The sequence below is a fragment of the Chionomys nivalis genome, chromosome 8 (assembly GCF_950005125.1).
Source record: "Chionomys nivalis chromosome 8, mChiNiv1.1, whole genome shotgun sequence".
Lineage (NCBI taxonomy): Eukaryota > Metazoa > Chordata > Mammalia > Rodentia > Cricetidae > Chionomys > Chionomys nivalis.
In genome coordinates, this window is record NC_080093.1 from 22,764,227 (window position 1) to 22,781,946 (window position 17,720).

Here is a 17,720-nt window from a genome sequence, read left to right on the forward strand (position 1 = left end):
ACGCAGGGGCGGCTCGGAGCAGCCTGGGAGATGTAGTCCTCGGACCGTCCCCGCTAGAGGCTGCACAGCCCGCCGGGACCCCCGCCGCCGCGCCCGCCGCCGCCGGGCCGGCGCCCTCCCATTTCCTTCCTCCAGGGGGAAAAAAATGTCCTTCGGGCCGCTGTCCGGGAAGCGGCAGCATGTGGCGCTCCGCTGTCAGTAGCAACAAGGTCAGCACCCCTTCTCCGCGTCTTGCCCCCTCAGCTCTCGCGCTCAGGTGGGACGAAGCCAGGTGAGGGGAGGTGGCTTGGAGGCCAGTTTCTGGGCCGGGTCCTGCACGCCCGGCCGCGGCGGCGGGAGGTCGGGCGCTCGGGTCAGCCTCGGCCGCGTCAGAGCCCATCTTCGGGGAGGGACCGGGTGACTTAGTGCGGGGCTGCTCCGGAGGGGCGGGTGGGTACCCCGACCGTTCTCACCGGTGCGTGCCTGTGTGTGTGTGTGTGTGTGTGTACACGTGGGGGTGGGACGAGAGGAACATGGTGCGTGCATGTGTGTGTGTTCTCATCGGTGCCTCTGTGTGCGTGCGTGTGTGTGTGAACGCTGTCTGCCCGTCCAGGAACCTTCTCGGAGGTGTTTTCCAGGGCTTGTCCGGCAGCCCCCCAAAAGGAACGCGTTGGTGAATAAACAGCCCTTGCTTGCTCAGCTGCGGGTTGTCAAGGATGTTTGTTTCTTTTTGCAGCTGGCCACCGTTAACCATTTCTAGTCTCCTTGACACTTCTAAGCAGGTGGATCCGGGGTGAGGGATCAGAAAGGGAGAAGTCACAAATCATTCCTCTGTCTTCTCTGACGCCGAAGGAATAGCTTTGAGGGAGGAAAGAGCTGTTGTTGACTTAAACAAATGCGTAGTTTGGACGACCTGTGGCGTTATTTTGTGCTGTGATTGGCGGCGGCACGGTTGGTAGTTTTCCATTGGTTATGCTTACATTTTGCTACAATTTTTTGTTGTTTCTTTAAGTGAATATGTGGAATTTTTGAACCTGGAATCAGGCCTGTAAATCCCAGACTTGGGAAACTGAGACAGTAGGATTACCTGGAGTTCTAAATTGCCTGGTCTGTATAGTGAATTCCAGAGAAGCCAGGATTGTCTTTAAAAAATAAGCGACTTTCCAGCAATCCTATAATCCCAGCACTAGAGAGGTGGAGGCAGGAAGATCCCGAGTTTAATGTTGTCCTCTACTACATTTGAGTTCGTCTGTCTCAAAAGAACAAACAAAAAACTGTGTACGAATGCCTGGCAGATCTGGGAGGCTCTTCACAAGTTCAAAATCAGCAGCCTGGATTACAGAGCGAGAGCGAGTGAGCGAGAGAGAGAGGAGAGAGAGAGAGAGAGAGAGAGAGAGAGAGAGAGAGAGAGAGAGAGAGAGAGAGAGCAATAACCATCACACCCACCATTGTTGGCTTTAGTTTTCCATTGGCAGGGACTGTCTATATATCTGCAGCACAAGGATGACTCAACTTCCAGACTCTCCCGTCTAGGCCTCCCTAGTATTGGAATTACAGTCTTGGCCCACCACACCCAAACCCAATGAGTTTTCAAAATTCTTGTTTAATGTAGAATTTTACAATCAGCTCTTACCTGTTTAAATCTAGTTTTGCTCTCTAAATAGATTTGTACCACTCTGTACCTGACTGAGATAAATAAATAAATAAATAAATAAATAAATAAGATAAAACACAGAAGTTTATTTGGCCTCCAATTTCCGAAATATGCATTTTTATTTTTATTTAGTTATTTTGGGACGTGGTCTCACCGCGCAGCCCTGGCTAGCTTCGAATTCATTACGGAGACTAAGCCGGCCTTGAACTCACAGAAATTTGCCTGCCTCTCTCGCCTGGGATTAAAGGCTGTGCCAGCACACAAGGCTATTTTTATTAATTTTTTGTGTAGGTACATGTGTGTGTGCAGAGGCCTGAGGTTAACTTTGGGTGGCTTCCTCTATTCTTCACCTTATTATTTTTGAGACCAGTCTCTCAATGAACCCAGAGTTTGTTGGTTACCGAAACTAGCTGGCCAGTGAGCTCCGGGGATCTGCCTAGCCTTGTGTGTGATTATGTCTGTGTCCTGTCATATCCACCCCTTACTGTCAGGATTGCAGATTCCACAGGCACACCTGGCTTTTATGGTCTAAACTCAGGTTTTCACACATGGAAAATGAGAACTTTACATATAGAGCCCCTAGAAACATGGCTTTATGAAATATTTTAGGATATTATAATTAATATCCCTTCTCACAGAAAGAAAAATAGGACTGTCCTTGAAAGGAAAATGAGTAGTTTAATCAGGGCATCTGATATTTAACATTATTTTTTGCTTCATGTACTATGCCAGCCTACCTCTATTGTGTGTTTCTCTTTTAAGCCATGTTGGATGTAGATTAAAACAAGCTGAGCTGTGGTGGCACACGCCTTTAATCCCAACACTTGGGAGGCAGAGGCAGGAGGATCCCTCTGAGTTTGAGGCCAGTTGTCTCCAGGACAGCTAGGATTGTTACAGAGAAACCCTGTCTCGAACCCTCGAACCGCCTCCCCATCACGCCACGCCCAAGTCATAGACTAACACAAAATTCATTTAGCTCTTTATACTAAAGAGAATTCCCATTTCTTGTTAGGATTTGTTGAGGTTTTTTTTTTTTTTTTTTTTTTTTTTTTTTTTGGTTTTTCGAGACAGGGTTTCTCTGTGGTTTTGAAGCCTGTCCTGGAACTAGCTCTGTAGACCAGGCTGGTCTCGAACTCACAGAGATCCGCCTGCCTCTGCCTCCCGAGTGCTGGGATTAAAGGCGTGCGCCACCATCGCCCGGCTTGATTGAGGGTCTTATAGACCAGAGTCTGGTCTTGAACATAAGCCAAGGGTAATATTGATCCTGATTTTCCCACATCTCCCAAAAGTTAGGTCACGAGCTATCATGACCAGTTTTTCTCTTGTTGGTTTGTTTCCTTCTTTTTTAATTAAAAGAATTGATTTATTTTTCATGTGTGCAAGCATTTTGCCTATGTGTATATTTGTGCACTCCATGCACACAGTACCCACAGAGGCCAGAAAAGGGCATCAAATCTCCTGTGCTGGGGTCACAGATAGTTGTAAGCTACCATGTGTGTAGCACAAATTCCAATTGGTCTTAATAATAAAAACCTGGAGTCAGATATAAGGGTTAATGCTGAGAGCATGGGACTTTTAATCCCAGGGTCATGGGTTTAAACCCCACATTGAGCACCAGACGTAGCATAAATTCTAATTGGTCTTTATAATAAAAAACCCAGAGTCAGATATAAGGGTAAATGCTGAAAGATCAGAGAAGCAGAGCAGCCAGCCACTAGCTCTTACCACTACCTCAGCCCGAAAGAGCAATCCTGTCTCCAAGAATCCTCAGACTGAATGCTCTTTCTACCAAACCTCAGACTGCATCTGTCTGTACAAATCCTCAGACTGCATGTGCTGAGCTCCTGTCTCCTGCTTTATAATCCTCTCTCCGCCTAGCCATATCCCTTCTGTCCCCACCTTCCCAGTGCTGGGATTAAAGATGTGTGCCGCCACTGCCTGGCCTCTATGGCTAACTACTGGCTAGCTCCACACTGGGATCTTCAGGCAGGCTTTATTTGTTCAATCACAAACAAAATATCACCACACATGTGGGTGATGGGAATCAAGCCTGGGTCTTCTAGATGAACAGCTAGCTATCTAAATAGCTGAGCCATCTGTCCAGCTTCTTTTGGTTTGCCACCGCCCCCTTTTAAGATAAGATCTTGCTGTATAGCCTGGTTGGCATGTAACTCACTAGGTAGGACAGGTATGTTTCCATTTTGTTGAAACCCTCTTACCTCCTTTATTTACTATTGGGATTATAGGTGTGGTTCACCTTTCTTTCTTTCTTTCTTTCTTTCTTTCTTTCTTTCTTTCTTTTTTTTTTTTTTTTCGAGACAAGGTTTCTCTGTGGTTTTGGAGCCTGTCCTGGAACTAGCTCTTGTAGACCAGGCTGGTCTCGAACTCACAGAGATCCGCCTGCCTCTGCCTCCCGAGTGCTGGGATTAAAGGCGTGCGCCACCACCGCCCGGCTCTTTCTTTCTTTCTTTCTTTCTTTCTTTCTTTCTTTCTTTCTTTCTTTCTTTCTTTCTTTCTTTCAATTGTCTTTTACTCTGTAATTTTGTCTGACTTCATAGCCCACAATGTCCTTTGACTGGTGGCCATCCTCTTGCCACAGACTTCCAAATACTAAGATCTTCAGGGATGATCCATCTTATGTTGTAATAAGAGCGGCAGGACTGCATCCCCGGCACCCGGCCGCCCGCATGGCTAGCTTATGCCCCGAAATAATTACACGGAAACTGTATTCTTTTGAACACTGCCAGGCCCATTAGTTCCAGCCTCTTATTGGTTAGCTCTTACATATTGATCTAACCCATTTCTAATATTCTGTGTAGCACCATGATCTGGTGGCTTACCAGAGAGATCTTAACCTGCGTCTGTCTGGAGTGGGAGAATCATGGCGACTCCTGACTCGGCTTCTTTCTCCCAGCATTCTCTTCTGTTTACTCCACCCACCTAAGGTTTGGCCGATCAAATGGGCTAAGGCAGTTTTCTTTATTAGTTAACCAATGAAAGCAACAGATAAAATACAAGAACCACCCCCATCATTTCCCCTTTTTCTGTTTAAACAAAAAAGAAAGGCTTTCATTTTAACATAGTAAGATTACATATAGCAAAACAGTTATCAAGCAAGAATTACAGTTATAATATTTATATCTATTTTATCATAACTAAGGAAACCTATAACTATCTATCCATTCTTCAACTCCATCAAAGACTCCAGAAGGATATAATATTACCTAAGCAAACAAGAGATCCAAAACTCTAGAAATGACAGAGACATCTCACTGCCTGGACAGTCACCCAAAGTTCTCTGTACCGTTGGGGCATCTGTCTTCAGCCTACAGGCCCATAGTATCCAGCAGACATTTTCATCAAGCAGGAAATTCCAAAGACAGTTCAGTCACTTTTTGCTGTGTCCTGCAGAATGTCTTGCAGACTCTTTCATGAGTCAGGAACCCCGAAAGACCATCTCACCTTTAGGCAAGTTCAGCAGTCCTCTCTCTGCGGGTTCTTTGTGTCCAGTTTATGCATCAGTCCATGCAAGAGCAGTTTCTTGCCCAAATGGCTATCAAACTCCATAAGGAGCCTCTTCGGTGCCCATCTTCCTCTTGAAGTAGATTGGTGCTGCCAGGAGCAGATGTGTCTCATTGTCATGAAAAGCCCTAAGTTATTAAAACATTAAATGCCATATTCTGCAGTCTTTGAAAGATATGAAGAATGCCTATCTAGCTGAAATATATCTATGCACATCTAGAAAATCTAACTAACATGACTAAAAGCTTGACAATTATCGATGATTATCCATTAACAACCTATATATCCTATTTTACATTACATTTTTAAATGAACTACATAATCACAATACCTTAATCAAGATCAGAAATACATAAACATATAACAAAATTGACCTTAAAATCATACCAATGCAAATTATTCATATCTATATCATATCCCCCTTTAAATGTAAAAGAACATTTATAAACAATATTTGGGAATATGGGCGCAGTTTTTTCTCTCCAAACTGCTTCCTGCTGAATGGGGGCGCTGTTATTCAGGTCTTTCACGGTATAACCTGTGTGCCAGGTTCATCTCAGTCGGCAGTTGAGTGAAGTAATTTTCTGGAGGTGTTCACAGCAACCTTTCAGGAGGGCGTGGTCTATCATACCATATTGGGATAGACGCAATCCACAGAGTCTCATCCTCTGTGAAAACAAAAGAAGACCCTCTCCAAAGCATCATATCCTTAGACCCATATTCTGAAATCATAATACCCTTGTATTCATTCTGGTTTAGCTTGGCAGCCCATATAATGAAATGTCTCTCTGTACTTAGCTCCTTTACAGTCAAAAATTTTAAAGAAAACACAATAATACAAAGAATCCAGACTCTCTGTGAATTTTCCATTTTTACGTGGCTTATTTTTCTTTATTTCTTTTAATCTATAACTATCTGTACTCTGTCTCTTTAAAGACTTTACCCTTTTTTTAAGACATTACCTTTATTCTTTATATATATATTTTTCTCTCTCTCTCAAGCCTACGTACATTCATCCAACAGTGTCTGAATCAGTTCTATTGTGAATCTAATTTTTTTACTATCCAGGAGCACTTTGTTTTGTGCTTTTAAATCGCTAAGCACTTAAGAATCTAAGCTGTGACATTCCTAGGTCAAAAACAGGTACTGCCTGCTTGCCCCGCCCAGTCCAACATGGCGGAGCCGCTCGTGCCTCTGATCCTTGCACATTGCACCAGTAGCATGGTGGAGCTGTTTGTGCCTCTGAGCCGCAGCACAAAATGACTTCCTTTTAGGCACACAGTGAGTCTAGTTGCCATCAAACAAATCATAGCACTTTACTCCAAATGCTCCATTCAAAAGCTCTGTCTCCTGCAGGAGCCAGACAGAGATCGCAATGGCGGCACAGCCCAGAAAGCCGGCATTTTAAAACAGCCAGTTTTTTCCTGTTGCTGAGTCAGGACAATTTCTTTGCCGCACGCAACCCACAAACAGCAAAAAGCTGTGTTAAATTCTCTCTCTCTCCTTTTCAAGCCCTCTCAGGTTTTACGTGGAGTTCATTAGCACGTTGGGTGCCACTCTGTTGTAATATGAGCGGCAGGGCTGCTTCCCACCGCCACCCGGCTAGCTTTACCCGAAATAATTACACGGAAACTGTATTCTTTTGAACACTGCCAGGCCCATTAGTTCCAGCCTCTTATTGGTTAGCTCTTACATATTGATCTAACCCATTTCTAATATTCTGTGTAGCACCATGATCTGGTGGCTTACCAGAGAGATCTTAACCTGCGTCTGTCTGGAGTGGGAGAATCATGGCGACTCCTGACTCGGCTTCTTTCTCCCAGCATTCTCTTCTGTTTACTCCACCCACCTAAGGTTTGGCCGATCAAATGGGCTAAGGCAGTTTTCTTTATTAGTTAACCAATGAAAGCAACAGATAAAATACAAGAACCACCCCCATCAATCTTATCCTACTTTAGAATTTGAATTTTACCCTAAACTGGAAATATGATATAGTTATAGTGATAACAAATCCCATTTACATTAGCCTTACTATTTCAAAACTGGATTTTATATTATAAATATATTTTATTAATTAAATTAATACATTTATTTTACATCCTGACCAAAGTTTCCCCTCCCTCCTCTCCTCCCATTCCCTCCCCCCTTACATTTATATTTTTATGGAAAGTCATTTTCCTGTATGTTTAAAAAACCCTTACTAGTAGAGAACAAATTCTGTTTTGGGGACTGTAGGTATACACCAGTAATAAGGTATTTGTTTAACATGCCCAAGGCCGCCGGGCGGTGGTGGCGCACGCCTTTAATCCCAGCACTTGGGAGGCAGAGGCAGGCGGATCTCTGTGAGTTCGAGACCAGCTTGGTCTACAGAGCTAGTTCCAGGACAGGCTCCAAACCACAGAGAAACCCTGTCTCGAATAACCAAAAAAAAAAAACAAAAAAAAACAAACAAAAAAAAACATGCCCAAGGCCCAGGAATTTGCTCCTTAGCGACATTAAGAGAAAGAGAGAAAAGAAATGATACCCACTGTGAGAGACAGGACTCAGTAGATAATAGTGCATGCACTAAGCTTGTTGAATTCTCTGAACCCACACGGGAGTAGGAGAGAACCGATGACTGCAAATTCTTCTCTGACTTCCACACTTGAGCTGCAGAAGACATGCAGCCCCTCTCTCCAATTAATAAATGTGTCTAGGTTCTCTACATACTGAATTTCAGTATTGTCTGTCAACTTTGTTTTCTATGACCCTCAGTTTTCTTAGTATAAGTCAAGATATTTGGAACTACAATTTACTCTTTGATTTTTGAAGAAAAAAGGTCGTATTTTGTTAGAAACTTGAGCTAGGCATAGTAGCACACTCCTGTAATCTTAGCACTAGGGAGGCAGAAACAGGAGAATTATCATGAATTCAAAGTTGTCTTAGCTACATAATGAGAGCAAGAGTAGATCAATCAGGCCTGTACTCTAAGATACTGTCTCAGAAACCTACAGGGAGAAGCTGGTAGAATGCTCTCCTGGCATGAACTAAGCAATATGTTTGATCCTTAGCATCACTTAAAAACAGATAATGTGTGCTTGTCTTCCCAGTGCTCCTCCTAGCAGATTGTCAGGAGGGTCAGAAGTTCAGGGTCATCCTCAGTCACTTAGGGAAGTTCAAGGCCTTGGTGGTGTGAGAACCTGTCTCAAAAAAATAGTTAGAAACTTGTCTAAGCACACGTTGACCCTAACTACCTATGTTGGATGCCTGGGACCAACATAGTGAACAGAAAGTTCTCTTTAACATTGTCCTCTGACCACCACAAACACTGTCATATGTATGCTGGCCTACCATCAGAAACAATGTACATGTATTTCATACATAGCTAAATTTGTGGTGGGTGGTTGTCAGTCAAAGGAGTAACCAGAATGACTGTAGACATTTTTATTTTTGCCCTGTTGCTTAGTTTTATTAGAAATTAATACTAAAAATATAAAAGGATTTTTCCTGCCTTGGGATAAAAATATGAATTGACTCTGGGAAGTGGTGCCATACGTACCCTTTTTTGCTTTGTTTGCTTTGTTTTGTTTTTTTGTTTTTCGGGACAGGGTTTCTCTGTGGCTTTGGAGCCTGTCCTGGAACTAGCTCTGTAGACCAGGCTGGTCTCGAACTCACAGAGATCCACCTGCCTCTGCCTCCCAAGTGCTGGGATTAAAGGCGTGCGCCACCATCGCCCGGCCTATACGTACCCTTTTAATCCCAGCACTAGGGAGGCAGAGACAGGTATCTGTGAGTTCCAGGACAGCCATAGCTACACAGAGAAACTCTGTCTCAAAAACCAAACTAAACAAACAAAACCGAAAGAGAAAGAAAGAAAGAAAGAAAGAAAGAAAGAAAGAAAGAAAGAAGAAAAAGAAAGAACTACTTGGTTAGAAACTATTCTAAATATATCCAGGAATTTAAAATAATCTATGATTTAATATTCTTCTATCATACTTGTTTTGAACTGTCTGCCAAAAGATGTTTTTCAGAAAACCAGTATAACATTTTAAGGTGCCCTCCCAAAGAACTGTCAATTAATTGCCAAGTTTGGTGGTAAACTGTGAGTCAAACCCTTATTTCAGTCTATGGAAAGTTCTTTGTTAATTCCTTTAGCAGATGTGCCTAGAGAATTCATAATGTAAATGGGTATTATAATAGCAAATTAAACTGTAATTACCCTTTAGGAGGCCTGAAAATGTTTATGCTTAGCAAATGAAAAGGTACTCACACATGAAATGCCAGACAATGATAATGTGGTAGTGTATAGAAAAGTCACTTGAACAGCATAGAAATACAAAGGAACTCACAAGTTTGTAGAAGACCCATGTGGGCTGCTGTGAATATCATGAAATGGGATATAGCTCTACCTTATGTAAACCAAGAGGCAGAGAAGATCTTGAGTCTGGATTTGGTCTCTGTTACATAACTGGGAAATATGTTTGTCTGATGATGTATGAAATAATGGAAAGGACTTGAATTAATTCAGCAGTGGGAATACACTGAGAATCAAAGCTGAGTACAGTCTGCCTTTGTGAAGTTTACTGATTGGTGGGAGAATCACAATAAATGTTAACTTGGGATTGTGTCCTTACAAGGAATTATAATTAAGGGTTTGACAGGGAGGCCAGGGCAAGCTTTCCTGAGGAACTGCAGGAAAAGGCTTTGATAAATAAAAGACATTGAAACAAAGGGAGATATTAGAATGACTTTGATCCCAGTCTTCAAGTGACTGGCAATGAAGAGCTCCATAGGCCAGTGTTAGGTTGCCCTTAGGAGAGATGGACACCCGTGTGGGGGAGGATAGGTCTGATATGAGAAAGAGACTCATTGTGTAGGAAATGGGCTTAGCTTATAGTTCGGGGTTTGTCCTGGAAATTCTCATTAGTGTCCTGACTAGCTGTCCTGAACTACTGTCTCTCTTTTTATACAGGGTCTCCTTATGTAGGATAATCTTGATCCTCTTGCTTCAGCCTCCCAACTACAAGCAAGTGCTACCTTGCCTGACTTGCTTCTCCTGAACTGTCCCCTTCCTCCCTCCCTCCCTCCCTCCCTCCCTCCCTCCCTCCCTCCCTCCCTTCTTTCTTTTCTTTTTTTTTTTTTTTTTTTTTTTTTGAGATAGTTTTACTATGTAGCTCTGGATGTTTTGGAACTTATTTTGAGTCAGATGTGGTGGTGTATGCCTTTAATATCAGCACAGAAGAAAGGAAAGGATGGAGGGAGGGAGGAAGGAAGGAAGGGAAGAAAGAAAATGTCTTAGGGTTATTATTACTGTGATAAAACACCATAACCAAAGCAACTTAGAGAAGAAAGGGTTTATTTTCTTCACGGTTCCATGGAACAGTTCATCATCAAAAACAGTGAGGGCAGGAACTCATGCAGGGCAGGAACCTGGAGGCAAGAACTGATAAAGAGGCCATGGAGGGTGCTGCTTACTGGGTTGTTTCTCATGGCTTGCTTTGCCTGTTTTCTTACAGACCCAGGACCATCAGCCCAGGGATGGCACCACCCACCATGGGCTGGACTCCTCATCATCAATCATTAGTTTAGAAAATGCCTTACAGAGCTGGAGAGATGGCTCAGTGGTTAAGAGCATTGCCTGCTCTTCCAAAGTCTTGAGTTCAATTCCTGGCAACCACATGGTGGCTCACAACCATCTGGTGCCCTCTTCTGACCTGCAGACATACACACAGACAGAATATTGTATACATAATAAATAAAGATTTAAAAAAAAAAAAAGAAGCCGGGCGATGGTGGCGCACGCCTTTAATCCCAGCACTCGGGAGGCAGAGGCAGGCGGATCTCTGTGAGTTCGAGACCAGCCTGGTCTATAAGAGTTAGTTCCAGGACAGGCTCCAAAACCACAGAGAAACCCTGTCTCCAAAAACAAAACAAAACAAAACAAAAAAAAAAAAAAAAAAAGAAAATGCCTTACAGCTGGGTCTTAGTTGTTGAGACTCTCTCCTCTCTTATGACTCTAGCTTGTGTCAATTTGACATCAAACTAAGCAGTACAGAAAGAAAAGAATTACAGGACAGAATATTATATTTTCCCTTTTGTAGCTTAACCCCAGAATGTTCATTTTATTTAGCTATTATGATTATTTTAGACAGAATTTTACTTTGTAGTCTAGGCTGGCCTAAAATTCACTGTGTAGCCCAGACTGGCCTTGAACTCTCAGTGGTCTGTCGCCGCCTCGACGGGTTACTCTGTCTAGGGTTTGTAACCCGCCTGGCTGGCCAGTTATTCCAGGGTCACGGAGAGGCACCACCTGAAAGACATAGGCTGATAAGCAGGAAGGAGGCTAAGCGTATTTGTCAAAGCCTCCGTTTATTAGGGTCATGGTTACAGCTTATATAGCCCCTGGATGGGGAGCTTGGGGGGCTGGAGCACGGGGTCTTGCCACGTGGTCCACGCCCATCACCTAGGCCAGGTCACGATTCCTTGGTCAGGAAGTCACAAGGTGACCCACCTAGTTCTCTAGATAGTCTGGAATGTGAGGCAGGTTCCGCTAACAGCTCTCTATTAACAGTTAATTTGGATGTGAGATAGGCTTGGTCAATAAGACTATTCTCAATACAATTGGAAAGTGAAGCCCTCTGCAAAAACTCCTCACGGCGGTGCTTCCTATAATAATTTGGGGGGACACGGCTCCTGACAGTGGTCCTCTTGCCTCAGCCTCCTTTGTATTTGGATTATAGGGTGGAGTGCCAATTTTATGAGAAAATATATATGGAAAATAATTTTCCTTTTTAAATAGCCATGTGTTTCATAGAGCCACTGAAAATGTGGTCCTGTAGACCCTAGAGTTTTCCCAGACCTTTTCCAGAAAATTTGTGAAGTCAAGGCTATTTTCCTAATAGGAAAACATTGTGTGCATTTTCCACTGCACTAACATTTACACCAATGGCATAAGCAACTGCAGATAAAAATTCCTTGCATATTAGCATTGTTCGAAGCATTGGACCTGCATATATAATGCTTATATATTTACCACAGTGTGCATGCTTTAAACATTAGAACCAGTTTCTTTTAGTCTCTGTATGATGAAATGGGTATGATGCCTTCTCCTGCACCAATAGCATGGTGCCAGGTGCAGTGGCATCCATGTAGTACACCTTGTCCCAGTGACAAGGGAGACTGAAGGCAACGGTTTGAGGTCAGCCAAAAGTGATGGGCCAGGCCTTGTAAGTCTAGCATTCCGGAGGCTGAAGTAGGATGACTGCCAGTTCTAGGTCAGCCTGGGCTACATAGCAACACTCCCTTTTAAAAAATCAATAATAAACACAAATAGCCCAAATTGAAAATGGACAAAAGATGTGAACAGACATTTCTCTAATGCTAGTGATCAAATGAAAATATGTTTATTATTTTTGATTAGCTATTTACCACATGAATCAAAGTGGTTTTTGTTTGTTTTCTTTTGTCTGGAATCCTTAGAACCCTTAGGATGCAGGAGTCTTGTTTGTTGTTCTGAGTTTTGGTCCTGGGTATTGAGTCTAGCATTTGAGCCAGTGAGCTTTCTCCTCAGCACCGAGGCTTTGTTTTACTGTGCTCATTTGCTTGGGCTTTACTCCTTCCTCCTGGGAAGTCTGAACTGACTAGTAGCTGTGGTGGCTCCTGGAGTTTACTTTTCAGGTTTGCTCTTTGCACACGCTCTGTTAATCTTACATGTTCAACAGACATTCAGAGTGGCTCCATTCACAGAGGCGGTAGATTCTCTGCTGGAAGGGTTAAAGATGCCAGTGAACCTGAGATAGGAGGTGCCACAGAAAAGTAGAAGTAGGACTATTAAAGGGAGAAGGTTGATTTAGAAGGACACAGACTGCAGCCTCATGCTCCCCAGAATTCAAGCAACTTAGAGATAATTTGCTGAAAAATTAGAAAAATCAAGCAACATTTTGGAAATGTTTTAAAAGTAAGCTTTAAATTAACATTACATGTGGGCTGGCAAAATGGCTCTGGGGGTTAATGCACTTGCCACCAAGCCTGGCAACCTGAGTTCTATTCCCAGAACCTATATTGTGGAAGGAGAGAAGTGAATCCTGCAAGCTGTCTTCTGACCTCCGCATGTGCACCTTGGGGCATACAAATTCATAAATAATTTTTAAAATGTGTGCTCTGGTAACAAAAGTAAGATTTACTAATAAGTTATTTTCAGTTCCAATTTGCTCCTTTCTAGTGTCTGTGTATGGGAGTATTGCCTGCATGTACGTCTGTGCATTGTGTATGTGTGGTGCCTTAAGAGGCCAGCAGAGGACATTGAATCCCAGAGTTACATGTGGTTATTAGCCACCGAGTGGGTACTGGGGACCCAACCTTGGTCTTCTGCAAGAGGTAAATGCTCCTAACTGCTGAGGCATCCCACCAGCCCTGAAGGGTTCTTTAATCTTCCAGGTGTATCTATAGAAAAACAAAACACATAGCCAACCTCATGTCAAATGGTGAAAAGTTGAATTTTTCCCACAGAGATAAAACAAGGACATGTGCTCTTGAAACCTTTAATCAACGGTTTGCTGGAGGCTCTAGTCAGTAGATGGAAGTTTCTGTCCTGCCTGTTCCTGCAGCCATTCAGTCCCAAATAAACACACAGAGGCTTATATTAATTAGTTATAAACTGGTTGGCCTATTGCTTAGGCTTATTACTAACTAGCTCTTACAATTTAAATTAACCCATAATTCTTATCTATGTTTAGCCACATGGTTAGGTGCCTTTTCTCAGTAAGGCATTATCATTTTGCTTCCTCTTCCACCAGTTACTGGCTGGTGACTGTGTCTCTGCCTTTCCTCTTCCTAGAATTTTCTTAGTCTGGTTGACCCACCTATCCTTTCTGCCTGGCTACTGGCCAATCAGCCAATCAGCATTTTATCAAAGCAATGCGGTGACAAGTCTTTACAGTGTACAAGAGCATTATCCCACAGCACTAGTCAAATCAAGTAAGAAAAGAAACAAAAGGCCTCTGTGCTGCTTAGTTTGTGTCAACTTGACACAAAGTCACCTGGGAAGAGCCTCGAGAGAGGGAAAGGCCTGTCTGTGGGCATTTTCTCAATTGCTAACTGATGTGGGAGGGTCCACAGCCCACTTTGGGCAGTGCCACCCCTAACAGGCAGACAGGGGTTGTGTAAGAAATCAGCCTGAGCTAGCCATAGAGGGTAAGCCTGTACGCAGCATTCTTCCGTGGTCCCTGCTTCAGTTCCCGACTCCAGGGATTTTATTTGAATCCATACCTTGACATCCTTGATGATGGATTATAACATGTAAAGTGAAATAATACTTTCCTCCCCAAGTTGCTTTCGATCATGGTGTCTATCACAGTGACAGGGGCGAACTAGGAGAGAAGTTTGTCTAGAGTCAGCTGTTGCTGAGACAGACCTCACCAAGTTGGTTTTTGGGGAGGATTGTGGAAGAATTTGAAGCTTTGGGCTAGAAGAGGCCATTGAATTCTCAGAACTTAATGAGCTGTTATGGGTGCTGGGAAGGTAGGAATGTTGAGACAGGTACAGATAATAGGGGCCTGACTTGTGAGGTTTCAGAGCAAAGCAAGCCAGTGAGAGCAGTCCTCCATGGTTCCTGCGTCTCCTCTTGTTTGAGTTCTTTTCCTGACTTCTTGTAATGAGGACTATGTTTGGGACATGTAAGTAAAACAAGCCCTTCTCTCCCCAAGTTGCCTTTGGTCAGTATTTTATCACAGCCGCAGTCAAGCAGACTAATACAGCATCCGTTCTGGGAAGGAAGAAGGAAACCTGTTTTATTTTCTGATGAGATGATCTTATGCTTAGAGAATCCCAGGGAGGTGACTCTCCTTTGAGTAAGTCCCACTTTCCGCTGCTCTCTGTGAGGGGAAGCACATGCCGGTGCTGTGGGGTGGGTCTTTCTTTCTGGGCACCTCTCTTTTAGCCTTTGTGTTTCAACTATGTATTAAGACATCTTTAGTAGATGGGCAGTGGTGGCACACTCCTTTAATCCCAGCTCTCAGGAGGCAGAGGCAGGCGGATCTCTGTGAGTTTTAGGCCAGCCTGGTCTACAAGAACTAGTTCCAGGACAGACTCCAAAGCTACAGAGAAACCTTGTCTCAGAAAAACAAACAAACAAACAAACAAACAAACAAACAAACAAACATCTTTAGTGAGGCCTGGTATGGTGACACACAGGAAACTGGCAGGTAGATTTCTATGAGTTCAAGGCTGGTCTGGTCTATATAGTAAGACCCTGTCTTAAAACAAAACACTATGAAAACTTTAATAAAAAATGCAAGAAATCACACAAAACAAATATTAGAACCAAAATACAATTCGAACAGGGTTATAGGATACAAGATCAATATGGAAGATTTACTGTATTTCCGTATATTAGTAGTGACCAATCTAGGAATAAAAGCAAGAAAAAGTAATTTCATTTATTAAAAACACCAAAAGAATCAAAATAGGTCTGGGGATATAGCTCAATTGGTAAAATGCTTGCCTGACATGTACAGTGCCCAAGGTTCATCTCTAGCACCACATGAACGAACTCTGCGTGGTAGTGGATGCTGGTAATCCCAGCACTGGGGATTTGAGGCTAGAAGTTCAAAGTTAGCCTCAGCTACATAGTATGTTGAAGGTTAGTTTGGGCTACATGAGATCCTTTCTCAGAAAAACAACATTGGACTGGCAAGATGGCTCGGTGGGTAGAAGCACTAGCTACACAGGCCTGTGAGTTTAATCCCTGGATCATACGGTGGAGAGAACCAATTCTTTAAAAGTTGCTCTCTGACATTCATGTATGCACCATGGATCCATACTCATACACTTCACATCAAATGTACACACAGTGAAGATGATAAAATAAAGCACCAATGAGTCAATTTAACAAAAGAAGTAAATAACATCTGAAAACTAAGAAATTAAAGGTACAGTAATTCAAAAGAGTTCACCAGAAGACAGATTTACTGTCTGTCTGTCCGTCCATCTATCCATTCATCCATCTCTACTTATATGTAGATATATTGATATCTGTACACTATTTTAAAGCTAGTAATACTTCCTAAACTGATCTATAATCCTGGGCAATTACTGTCAAAATTTCATCATGTAGAAAGTGGCAAATTGATCCTAAAGGTCTCACAAATTTTATTGATCTAGAAGAGCCAAAGGATTCCTGTAAAAGGAGAAGGGCTGACAGAGGTCAAGGTGCTTGTTGTTAATCTGACTGTTTTACTTTGATCCCCAGTACCTACTTGGTGGCAGGAGAAATCCAGTTTCTCAGAGTTGTCCTCTGACGTCACACAGATCCTGGCACATGTGTGCCCCAGTTACAACAATAAACAAAGAAATGTAAAAAATAAATTAAAAAGGAAGACCCAAGTTAAAGAATTCACATCCTTGACTTAAAAATGCTTTTGTTTTTTTATCGTGGTGCCTGGGATCGAATCCAGGGTGGCATACATGTTAGACAACATCCTATCGCTGAGCTGCATCTCCAGCCTCATGCTTAATGGTTTCATTTGGTTTTTTTTTTTTTTTTTTTTTGGTTTTTCGAGACAGGGTTTCTCTGTGGTTTTGGAGCCTGTCCTAGAACTAGCTCTTGTAGACCAGGCTGGTCTCGAACTCACAGAGATCCGCCTGCCTCTGCCTCCCGAGTGCTGGGATTAAAGGCGTGCGCCACCACCGCCCGGCTGGTTTCATTTGTTTAAGACAGAGTTCTGTTCATCATGCTGGCCAGGAACTGAACTCTCTTTGTTTATTTTTCTTTATCTTGGCTTCCAATTCTATGTAGCCAAGGATAATTTTAAATTTCTGATCTTCTTGCCTCCACCTTGAGTGCTGATACTATTGGCAGGTGCTACCACAGCCAGTTTATTTGGTTATGGGTATTGGAGCCATAGCTTTGTGCAGGCAGTGCACTCTGTGAACTGAGCTACATCCCCAGTCCATATTTCCTATTTTATTTTATTTATTTAAAAATCTTACTATCTCATATTTACTATGTGGGGGGGAGGCTGGGGGAGTGGGGTGCAAGTTTCATGGTACCTGTATGAAGGCTAGAGGAAAGCTTTATTTTATTGTTTTTATTGAGCTATACATTTTTCTCTGCTCTCCTTCCATCCTCCCCCTCCCCTTCTACTCTCTCCTGTGACCCCCCCACGCTCCCAATTTACTCATGAGATCTTTTTCTCCTTCCTATGTAGATCCATGTATGTCTCTCTTAGGGTCCTCTTCGTTGTCTAGGTTCTCTGGGGTTGTGGCCTATAGGCTGATTTTTCTTTGATTTATGTCTAAAAGCCACTTATGAGTGAGTCCATACTACATTTGTCAATCTGGGTCTGGGTCACCTCACTCAATATGATGTTTTCTAGATCCATCCATTTGCCTATAAATTTCAAGATTTTTTTTTACTGCTGTGTAGTACTCCATTATGTAAATATAGCACATTTTCTTTATCCATTCTTTGGTTGAGGGGCATTTAGGTTGTTTCTAGGTTCTGGCTATTACAAATAATGCTGCTATGAACATAGTTGAGCACATGTCCTTGTGGTATGACTGAGCATCTTTAGTGTATATACCCAAA

The 17,720-nt window shown here is 42.8% G+C and overlaps 1 protein-coding gene across 2 annotated transcripts in view; it reads left to right on the top strand.

Annotated features, from left to right (window-relative positions):
• Positions 1–22: 22 nt before the first annotated feature.
• The window catches only part of Cpeb3 (cytoplasmic polyadenylation element binding protein 3), a 191,720-nt gene continuing 174,022 nt past the window's right edge, over positions 23–17,720 (top strand). The window contains exon 1 of one of the 2 annotated variants that reach the window (XM_057777651.1): positions 23–271. The gene's annotated coding sequence lies outside the window, so the exon portion shown is untranslated. The remainder of the gene's footprint in view (positions 272–17,720) is intronic. The other variant, XM_057777650.1, reaches the window with a different exon arrangement.